The following is a 12012-nucleotide window of genomic DNA, read 5'->3' as shown; positions in this document are numbered from 1 at the left end:
ATACACGGTAATAAGGGGCTGTGCATCAATCCTTATTTAGCTCTTAAATGTGCTTTACTCAATCACTGGTATGGTTTGAAAACAAAAACGTACTAAGTTTTTCATATATCTACCTTTATTTTTTATTTTTTTTTATTGTTATTCTTTTTTTTTCTTCTTTTGTGCTGTGTTTATAATCTGGATTATTTACCTTAATATGAATTTCAATATTACTGATAAAAGGAGGCCACATTTATCATCTATGACAGTGTTTTGCAACCAATTATCCCAGCCCACCTTAAGGCAGTACTTGCATAAAATGTATAAATATCCAAATCTCAGGTTATTTTGTCCGTTGGGGTTTATATTATGATCTCTATTCGGTCATCATCATGATTTTATTTATTCTGTTACCTTTATTTTGAAATTAAATGCCCAAACCGGAAATACATTGATAGTCAATACTTTGGGTTACATGCAAAGATACAAATTGAGCAATTCGAAAAGCTTTTATATTCTGTTTTCAAATATATTTTTAAAGATTATGTTAACCGCTTATGTAGATTTGTACACCAGGGGTTACAGTTATAAGACATGTGACACATCACATGAATCAATAAAGAGGTAGTTCTCTGGATCCTACAGCTTATGTTTGCCTAAATGTAAATTATTATCCAACATTTCCATCTTGCAGTCTTCCCATGGGAACCGCACATCTAACCAGTTATATCAGGCTGATTGTAAATGCATTCAGCTGGGAAACAAGTTTTGGTTTAGATTTCAGATATTTAACCTGCTAAAATGTGAATAATTGCTGTTAAAATCCTTAAAAATCAGGATTTAAAAAAGAAAATACATTAAAAGGTGATCAGATAAAAAGAAAAATGCCCTTTTTGACATGTTTGACCTTTTTGTTTGAGGTTTTTATGCTGGTTTAGAGTTTCCCCTTTGTTATATGTGCACACACAGCTCCTCCAGGGTGGCGGCAGGAAAACAAAACACAGCTGTAGGTTGAACAATGTCATTTATCTATTGTATTAACACAAGACACACAAATCTGGTTTTGTATTCAGTTATGTTTACAGAAAAACCTTAACAACTTTTTAAACTACAACAACACTTTGTAATACTTTCTTATATACTTAATTTGCAGAGGAAAAATAGAATTTCTCTCAATTTACAGAAATTCATGTTTTCTGTTGCAAAACTCCTGATCAGAGAGAGGCCTTCTGACAAAAGGCTAAATACTGTATGATAGGCTGAAAAGATTAACCAACCCACTTAAAACCTCTTTCTATCATCGTTAAGAAGTGAGACTTGCTCAACCTTTGAGATTTAGTTGCAAAAATGTTTTTTGTTTGCACTAACTGCAAGGCTGGGCTTGTTTGTTTTGTGTAAAGCTATTTAAGATTCCAGTTTTCTTCCGTCTTCCATGGATGCATGATTCCGACTATTGATAGCCTATCAGTTCAAAAAAGGAAAAGGGGGAAAAACCCAGACTGGATTTGAAAAACACCAAAGCACCTTTTCTAGTTCTCATGTGGTTGTTCTGGTGCTGAAAACTGTTGCATCTAAGCTTGTTTGGAACTTTGGTTTTCTTTATTCTTCTTCCCTCTTTCAGATTAAAGTAAATAATATAACTCAGGCTGTAAAACTTGTTCCTTATGGGTTATGAGAAACAGATCAACTCTATTATTAAATAAGTAAAAATGTCTTAAATGAATGTATTTACCCTTAATTTCAGTAGGTAAATGAGATAGTTTGCCAAAGGAATGAGTGTTTTTATTCTTATAATAAGATAATTATATAATATGTACTTGAAATAAGACAATGCATTTGTGTTTTCTTATTTTAAGTGTAAATTTGTTCCATGGCAAAATGTTTCTTTTACCTCCTCAATCCGAGAACAAATGCACTTATTTTAAGAAAAAATAACTTCTCTAGATTTTGATTTTTTCCAGTGTACTGTTGTGTGTAAAATCTTTGTTTTTGTTGTTTTGAACCAATTAATTAGATATTGACTTGATTAATGATAGATTTAACTACAGAGTTTAGATTTAGACTTAATTTTCTTAGTTTTATAACCAATGTTAAAGATGTGAAATTTAATCTTGAAAAACTATTTATTTTGGTATTTGGTAAGCAACAAGTTGGGGCAGCACCGAGTCCAAACAACAAAAAAAATTGATTGTCTGAAAGAAAATTTTTTTATTTTATAGATGTTAAATTTCTGTTTAATATCGGTGCTCTTGTGTGTAAAATCTTTGTTTTTGTTGTTTTGAACCAATTAATTATTGGTGAGTAGATCTTACCTTGATTAATAATGGATTTAACTCTAGATCTTATTAAATATTTGCTCTCGTTGATTCTTCTTCTAATCTCAAATTGGTATTAAATTGATCAATTCTGCTGAATCCTTATCCTGATCAGAGGCGTCAAAAAAGTTTATTTCTCAAGGAGAATAATAAATCCTACTCTTTAAAAACTCCTTCATAGAAGTTAGAGAATCAACCTAGCTTTTTTACTAAAGTAAAAGTAGCATTTTAAAAACTACTTAAAGTATAAAAGTAAAATTAATGCAGGATTAAATGTTAAGGACTGATGCTTTACTGCTCTTTCCTATTAAAGGAACATTTTCCTACAATTCTGGATGATAACTTCCTTAGACTTCATTTTCTTAGTTTTATACCTAATATTAAAGGTGTGAAATGTAATTTTGAAAAACTATTTATTTTGGTATGTGGTGAGCAACAAGTTGGGGCAGCACCGAGTCCAACCACCAAAAAATTGTCTAGATGAAACAATTTTTATTTTACAAATATTACATTTCTGTTTTATTATCTGTACTGTTGTGTTTAACATCTTTGTTTATGTTGTTTTGAACCAATTAATTATTGGTGAGTAGATCTTACCTTGATTAATGATGGATTTAACTCTATCTTATTAAATATTTGCACTCATTGATGAAGGGTGATAATTATGGGTATTAAATTGATCAAATTCAGCTGAATCATTATCCTGATCAGAGGCGTCAAAAAAGTTTATTTCTCAAGTAGAATAATAAATCCTACTCTTTAAAAACTCCCTTGTAGTTACACTGCAAAAAATCTAAATCTAGATAAGTCATTTTTTCTTCAAATAAGTGCATTTGTTCTTGAATTGAGGAGGTAAAAGAGACATTTTGCCAATAGAACAAGACAATTTACACTTAAAATAAGAAAACACAATTGCATTGTCTTATTTTAAGTGCATATTATCTAATTATCTTATTGTAAGAGTAAAATTACTCATTCCATTGGCAAACTATCTAATTTACCCACTCAAATTGAGGGTGAATACACTTAATTTAGGACATTTTTACTTATTTCTAGATCGTTTTTGCAGTGTAGAGAATCAACTTAGCTTTTTTACTAAAGTAAAAGTAGCATTTTAAAAACTACTTAAAGTATAAATGTAAAAGTAATGCAGGACAAAATGTTAAGGACTGATGCTTTACTGCTCTTCCCTATTAAAGGAACATTTTCCTACAACTCTGGATGATAACTTCCTTAGACTTCATTTTCTTAGTTTTATAACTAATGGTAAAGATGTGAAATTTAACTTTGAATCCTCTCGAAAAAAAAATGTATTTTTGGTATGTGGTGAACCGAGTCCAACCACCAAAAAATTAATTGTCTGGATGAAAAAGTATTTATTTTTTTTAAATACCAACATGCTGTAATGAAAATGAGCTTAAATGAAACAAAACTAACAAGTCAATTTTTTTTTTTTTTTTTTTTTAACAGTGCCCTGTCTGGAAATGTGGCAATAAGAATAACTGTCTTGATGCCAAAAAAAGAGCCCAACAGATTTTATTTTCACAAGTGGAGCAGTACGGCTATCGCCATATTGTCCCGCTTGATTTATGCATATAAATAGCTTTATTATAATTCATGTAGGGAGTTTTACAGATTATATGGACTCTGCAATGTAAGTAAACAGGAAAGGAAAAACAGAAAAAAAGGAGAAAAGATGAAAGAAAGAGGAGATTAAAGTGATACAATGATAAAACATCTTCATTCTGCTTGATCACATGCAAAGAGATGTAAAAAGAACAGCACAACCAAGAGATATAGTATAACAGATACAATAAAGTAACACCTTGATACTATCGCTGAAATATAAGTAGTATTATAAGTAAGTATAAGCAGTATTATCTAATCTGACAGTAGAAGTAAACAGTAGAAGTAAAAACGTTGTCTAAAAATAATGACTGCAGTAAAGTATATAGAACCAACATTTCTACTTAAGTAAGGTAACAAAGTAGTTGTACTTTGGTACTTCACACCTTTGTTGCTGATAAATTTACATTTTCTTTCCTCTCCTTTAAAATGTGTCATTAAAAATAATCAAATAATAAATAGTTAATCAAATCTGATTGATTTAAATAGATAACTTGATTGATTGGTTTATAAGTCAGTGTAGTCGCCTTGATAATGAATGAAACAGTCCATTGCACTGAAAAAACAATTTAGAAATAAGAAAAAATGTCTTAAATTAATGTATTTACCCTTAATTTCAGTAGGTAAATGAGATAGTTTGCCAAAGGAATGAGTGTTTTTACTCTTATAATAAGATAATTATATAATATGTACTTGAAATAAGACAATGCATTTGTGTTTTCTTGTCTTGTTCCATTGGCAAAATGTTTCTTTTACCTTCTCAATCCGAGAACAAATGCACTTATTTTAAGAAAAAATAACTTCTCTAGATTTAGATTTTTTCCAGTGTGGAGACAAACTGAATCTGGCAAAGACAAAGCTTCACTGGCAAATAAGGGAGTCACTCAGGTGAGATTCACACTGTTTAACAGGCTGTGTGTTTGAGCAAACTGAGATCTCAGCTCCACCAGCAACACTCACCATGATGCAATGAAAAAAAAAAAAAGCAAAGGTGGTGCTGCCCTCTTGTGGAGATATTCAGTCACTTCTCAGATCTCCTTCTTAAAAGAAGCTTTAAAACTCTTAAAGTTTAAGTAATTTTTTTTTTTTACATTTTTTTGTCCAGAAGTATAAATTAACAAGACATGCATCTGGTTATGTTAGTTGTCCTTTGCGTTAAAATAGAGTTTTGGTTTTGAAGTGTAAAAAAAAAGTCAGAATAGTGCTGGAAACTCATTTAAACCTTCTTAACGCTCGGCCATTTAAAGTAATATAATATATTTGGTGGATGTCGCTTCATTTTATATGATAGAACTTAAAAATTTCCTTCAGTAAAATAGACAAAAAGAAATGCATTTTATCTATGTGCAAATCTTAAATAAAACTGTTAAAATTGCTCACAGTTATGGAAAACAAGTATCCTTAACATGAAAAGGGATTGTTTTTAAAGTTTGTAAAAATGAGATATTTTAAGGATTATTCTACTTTTTCTCAACATGTTTTGCAGATGGGTTAATATATTCTAAAGTATCTTTTAATTTAAGAGGTAATAAAAATTCACTGATTGATTTTAATTAAGAGATTGCAGTATGATCTAATTTATTGCTGTAATTATGCTAAACGTTATCTTTAAAACACAATGATATCAATTTGCCATCTGAACCTTTACAATTCTTTTACAGGAACCTTATTTGAAGCTGTGAAAAGTGAATGTTTAATTTAATTGAATTGGATCGAGGTAATTTGACTCATCAAAGCATCATTTGGTCCAATTTTTGGTTCATTTGATTTAAAATCAAATCAATCATCAAATTTACTTCAACTTACTTGAGTTCAAAGTTTAATTCAATCTAAATGAATTCATTGTTTATTTAAAGCAGATCAAGTCCAATTTTCTGTTTAACTCGTGTAAGCTGAAATTGTATTGCTTTGCAATAATTTAATTTCTATTTTGTTCACATCAGCTACATTTTTGATCCAGCTACTTTCTGTTAAGCTCAACACAGTTTTGATTTTCTTTAGCTTAATTTAACCCTGTAATGCCAAATGTATCGTATTTGATACATACGGTTTCTGAAATGTTTTGCATCTGACACCTTTTGCATAATTTAATGGTAAAAACTTCTGACTTTAATCTTGAATTCTGACTTTAATCTCAGAATTCTGACTGAATTCTGACAATAAAAAAAGCCAGAATTTTGAGAAAAAAAGTCAGAATTCTGAGATTAAAGTCAGAATTCTGAGAAAAAAGTCAGAATTCTGACTTTTTTCCCATACTATACTGAAATAAAATAAAAAAAAATCAGTTAACATTTTTTTTTTTTTCAGTGGCCCTAATCCTATTCCGTAGAAAACAGTCTCACACTCTGGTTAAATTGAATTTATTTACAGGTTTCCTGCGGAATGGAATAGTTTGGAAGTTAATTTAAGAATTTCCCATTCTGAACAAGTGTAAAGAAAAATGAAGTTCATCCAATCATGAGAAAAAAAACACATCTTGCATGAAAAAAACTGTAGAAAATATTGAAATATTTTAACCATTTTGACGTCAGAGGATCTTTAGTTTGTACTTGAGAAGTAAAGACAATCCTATTCACAGGTTTTTGCAAAGAGAATATAATAATATAGTCCAGGGATTTCTTTTTACTATTAAATATTCAATGATGATACAAAAACCTTCCAACAAAAACATTTATTTTGTTCTGTACAGAATTTCACGAAATGCAAAGATGTTTTAAAATGGGTTGAGGACAAAAAGAAGGGAGACCAAACTGATCAGCTGGCATAAGTTACAGTAGATGTTACGGTGGATGAGGGAGTTTAACCCTGTAATGCCAAATGTATCATATTTGATACATACGGTTTCTGAAATGTTTTGCGTCTGACACCTTTTGCATAATTTAATGGTAAAAGTGGAAGACTACACAAGAATTTTTTTTTGACTTATCGCATAGTAATGAATTATTAATATCAAAAATGTATTTCTGTTTTTTCCTTTTACACATTTTGTTAAAAGGGCAAATAAGGAATTCAAACCAAAAAAAATTAATTTTCTGTTTTGTTTTATTCTTGGATCAGGCTTTAAAGGGTTAACAGAAATTCATTTTCTACTAAGACATTAAAATAGAATTTAATCTAGGTCTTTAACATATATTTCCTGTTTTTGTTTAATATTAGAAGCGCTCTGAGATGGCTGACATTTCATCCTATAGTATCTAATTCTATCAAAAGTCAATGTCCATTTAATCCAATTAGTTTTAAAAAACAGTGCAAACATAGAGTAAGATTGAAAAGAACTGCACATGGCCTAAATAAAGGTACTTTTATTTACACATGAATGAGCTTTTGCTCAATTTAACTGAGCAACTTAGCTGACAGCAACCTCTCCTGCCAACAAAAACATGTAGTAACAGGGAGGAGAAATTACTGCTGAATAGGAAGAACCTTCCTGCCAAACCAGGTTTAGCAGAACCGACAATCTGCAGAGATTGGCTGGCAGATAAGAGGACAGCAAGATGCCAGAATTACTTTACTTAAATAAGAAAGACAAGAAAATGAGAGCATAGTTTTGAACAATGTGGGGAAAGAGAGAGAAGTAGAGACCACAAAGTTAATGGCTCTAAAGGTTGCAGATAATGCAGATAATATCGATGGATGATTAACTTGCAGTTGAATGATAGATAAGTCTAACATCAGTTGTGCATTTGAATTTTTATCATGACAATAATAAAAGTTTTGTTTATTAGAAAATAAACACGCTTTTCAGGGGCCAACTTGTGACAGTTGGAAGCCATAGAACTGAGGAAAGGGGCCATAAAATAAACTGAACAAGAGAACAAACTGAAACCAAGAGAGAGAAAAATCCTCTTTGTCAGTTTGACCAGAAAACCTTCAGTTCAGCAGAGGTTTAGTTTTCAGGGTAAACAACAGAGTTTGTTCAAGTGGTATTTAATTAGATTTCAAGTATGGGGGTAGTGGGCGGTGCTGCCCTCTAGTGGTGGTTCAGTGATCTTGGAGCCATTTTAAAGGGAGAAACCTGCTGTTAAAGGGAAGTCTGCTCCAATGGCTCCAATGGCAGAGCTGCATTAAATTACTTATTACTAATTAAAAAAACAACCTATAATGTGGGTAAATTCACATTCTTAAAATTGTGCTCAAGTAAGAGTTTTATTATTTCACTGTATTTTTACTCAAATAAAAGTGCTAACGGTAGAAATTTAGCCATCCAAAAAATATTCAAGTAAGAGTAGAACAGTACTTGGTAAAAAGGCTTATTTACTATTCATATAATAGCATCTGGTTTGATAATTAAAAAATAAATATGTCAGGTTACACAACGTATGAAGTTACTCGCAAATTCTGGTGCTTCAAAGATAAAAATAAAAGGAAAATAAACATTCAACATATATCAATTATGCTATAAAAAATCAAGTGGAAGAAACACTTTTCAAAATATATTCTTTGTTTTGTTTTTTTTTTTTGTCATAAAACATGGATTTAAGACATATTGCATATAATGTCCATAGGTTACAATAGAGTAAGTTACTGCCACATGATAAAGCTTACAGCATGTTGTATTTTCTCTTTTAAATGACGCATTCGGATAAGCAGATAGAAAATAACATTAAATCAATAAAAAAATACCTTTTACTATAACAAAAATTGCCGGTTTGTGTCTCTGGTGCACATTTTTGTAAAAACATCCTTGTTTTCCTAAAGTTACTCACAATGAATAGAGTAGGCTGAAACTTTACTCAGTTTAAGAGTAGTGATTGTTTATTATATTTTTTTTACACAAGAAAACACAAGTAAAACTAGTCAAAGAAGTATTTTTTTTTTCAAAAACTGAAATAAATGTAACTGATTGAATGTAAATAGTTACAAACCACCTCTGGGTAAATTTATTGAGTGGGTAAAATTTAAAAGCAAATATGTTCATAAAGAAAATCAAAACTGGGTGCCAAAATTATTAGAAAACCTAACAATTGTTATAAATCTATGAAAAATGACTTCTGTAATCAATATGTTGCTTTTCAGGGTTGACTTTCTGGTTATTTATGAACAGGAGGTAAAACAACTGCACATTTATTTCTAGAACTGCGCTAACAGTGATGTGAAGAGGCAACTGGAGAGATTTAATCGCAGTTAGTCACCCCTGATGATGTCGTCCTATATCCAGACAAGAGTTAGAGTTTACAATGATTAATACCGCATTAATATAAAAGGGGAACCGTGCCAAGCCTGGATAAAGACATAAGTTTATCCCCAGTTAACCCCAGATATCAATAAAGGTGGAAGAAAATCTTGAAAGCTTACAGTTAGAGAACTGCAGCAAAGTGGGACATCAATCTAAGCTGTAAAGACTTCATCTACACTCACCGGCCACTTTATTAGGTACCCCATGCTAGTAACGGGTTGGACCCCCTTTTGCCTTCAGAACTGCCTCAATTCTTGGTGGCATAGATTCAACAAGGTGCTGGAAGCATTCCTCAGGGAGTTTGGTCCATATTGACATGATGGCATCACACAGTTGCCGCAGATTTGTCGGCTGCACATCCATGATGCGAATCTCCCGTTCCACCACATCCCAAATATGCTCTATTGGATTGAGATCTGGTGACTGTGGAGGCCATTTGAGTACAGTGAACTCATTGTCATGTTCAAGAAACCAGTCTGAGATGATTCCAGCTTTATGACATGGCGCATTATCCTGCTGAAAGTAGCCATCAGAAGTTGGGTACATTGTGGTCATAAAGGGATGGACATGGTCAGCAACAATACTCAGGTAGGCTGTAGCGTTGCAACGATGCTCAATTGGTACCAAGGGGCCCAAAGAGTGCCAAGAAAATATTCCCCACACCATGACACCACCACCACCAGCCTGAACCGCTGATACAAGGCAGGATGGATCCATGCTTTCATGTTGTAGACGCCAAATTCTGACCCTACCATCCGAATGTCGCAGCAGAAATCGAGACTCATCAGACCAGGCAACGTTTTTCCAATCTGCCACGTTCAAAGTCACTCAAATCACCTTTCTTCCCCATACTGATGCTCGCTTTGAACTGCAGGAGATTGTCTTGACCATGTCTATATGCCTAAATTCACTGAGTTGCCGCCATGTGATTGGCTGCTTAGAAATTACGTGTTAACGAGCAGTTGGACAGGTGTACCTAATAAAGTGGCCGGTGAGTGTATATCCATTTAAAAAACATTCCATCACCAATGTGACAAAAACAATCTAATTAGGTTTGTTGTAGACTAAAAAAGGGACTATTTCTAAAAGAATATCAAGCCTGCTGTTTGGTACGGAGGAGGATCTGTGATGATATGGGCTTTTTAGGGAGAACATTCGGGAACGTAAAGAACATTATTAGAGAATTTCTGATCTTAAAGTAAAAAATAAACATCAGGTGATGAGTTGGTCAATGCATCTCTGTCAGCAAGGGATTTACAAGATTCAATTTATCAATTTTTTATCCATTTCTCGCCTCTAATTCCCAGATAAATATAATGTATTTTAAATTCTCTCTAAAACAAGTCCTCCATCATGCAGATGCATGACAGGAAGAAGAGAATCAAGTGTTTTGTTTAATTAGGTAAATAAAATGATAGGTTGGCTAAAAAAAGAGCTGAAAAAAATATCCATTAACTTTTAAATAGTCAACCAGGTATTGCATTTTAACAGAAGCAGAAGACAGCAATAATGCACAACAAGTCATCGTTTAATAGAAGGCAAGAAAAAAACAGCTGAATCAAGTTAAAGTAGAATTACATGAAAATCCATTTAAACTTTATTGGCCAATTTGGTGCAAACAAACGAGCACTGTCATTACTTCTTATCAGGCCCCCAAAACTCATGTGCAATCATCATTTATCAGTAGACCGATTCTCGATAAGGATGGGGAGGCAACTTATTACAATGAGAAACGCTTTGCTAATCACTTGATTGTGATCATATTTAAAGGTCTTGTGTTGTAAAATAAGGCAGGAGACAAGAGGACAAAGGTCAGCAGATAGGAGGAATAAAAACAAAACAAAAAACATAACAAAACAAGGCTCTCCTACCAGAGCTGTTGATATCTGCAGCTCCTCCAGAGTCTCTATGGCTGCTTCTCTAATTAGTCCTGTCAGTTTAGGCAGACAGGAGGGGATAGGGGACAATGTCTATTGGAAAGCCTTTATTATGGAATAAAATGATTCTTTAAGAGGGATTAAATTAATCTGGATATTAATTCGAATAAAAATGCAAACTTTTGCCTTTTAGAAATATTGCAAAATCTGTAATAATCCAAATGGGTCGTCGGTTCGCAGCATTCACTTCACATTAAACACATCTAGGCTGATAAAACAGATGGATACTTCTATTGGCGACATGGGTCCCATTTTTCAAGCTTGGGTGCATTACTACTTCCGATTGGATAAAAATAAAAACTCATTAACCCTTTATAGGGCAAGTTACCATTTTTGATCACTTGCATACCCCTTACAAATGGAGTGCCATTTCTTTTACTCTCAGAGTGTTTTTCATGAATTTCTTACAGAAGCACCTTTGTTATTTTTCTTAATATAAACGGACATGTTGGCGTTTCTTGTAATTACATTGACATTCATTTATGCCATCAAAATATACATATTTTTGAACGTTATAAAGGTAATAAGTTCTTGTCCTGGATTCCAAAAACACACACTGCAAAAAATGTAAATCTAAATAAGTCATTTTTTCTTAAAATAAGTGCATTTTATCCTGAATTGAGGAGATAAATGAGACACTTTGCCAATGGAGCAAGACAATTTACATTTGAAATAATAAAAATCAGTTGCATTGTCTTATTTCAAGTGCATGTTATCTAATTAACTTATTTTAAGTGTAAAAATACTCATTCCATTGGCAAACTATCTTATTTACCTGCTCAAATTAAGGGTAAATACACTTGATTTAAGAAATTTTTACTTGATTTCATATTGTTTTTGCAGTGCACTGCAAAAAATGTAAATCTAAATAAGTCATTTTTTCTTAAAATAAGTGCATTTTTTCTTGAATTGAGGGGGTAAGTGCGACACTTTGCTAATGGAACAAGACAATTTATATTTGAAATAAGAAAAAACTATT

The sequence above is a fragment of the Cyprinodon tularosa genome, unplaced genomic scaffold, assembly GCF_016077235.1.
Source record: "Cyprinodon tularosa strain WSP-4 unplaced genomic scaffold, ASM1607723v1 ctg17, whole genome shotgun sequence".
NCBI lineage: Eukaryota > Metazoa > Chordata > Actinopteri > Cyprinodontiformes > Cyprinodontidae > Cyprinodon > Cyprinodon tularosa.
This window is presented reverse-complemented; position numbering follows the sequence as displayed.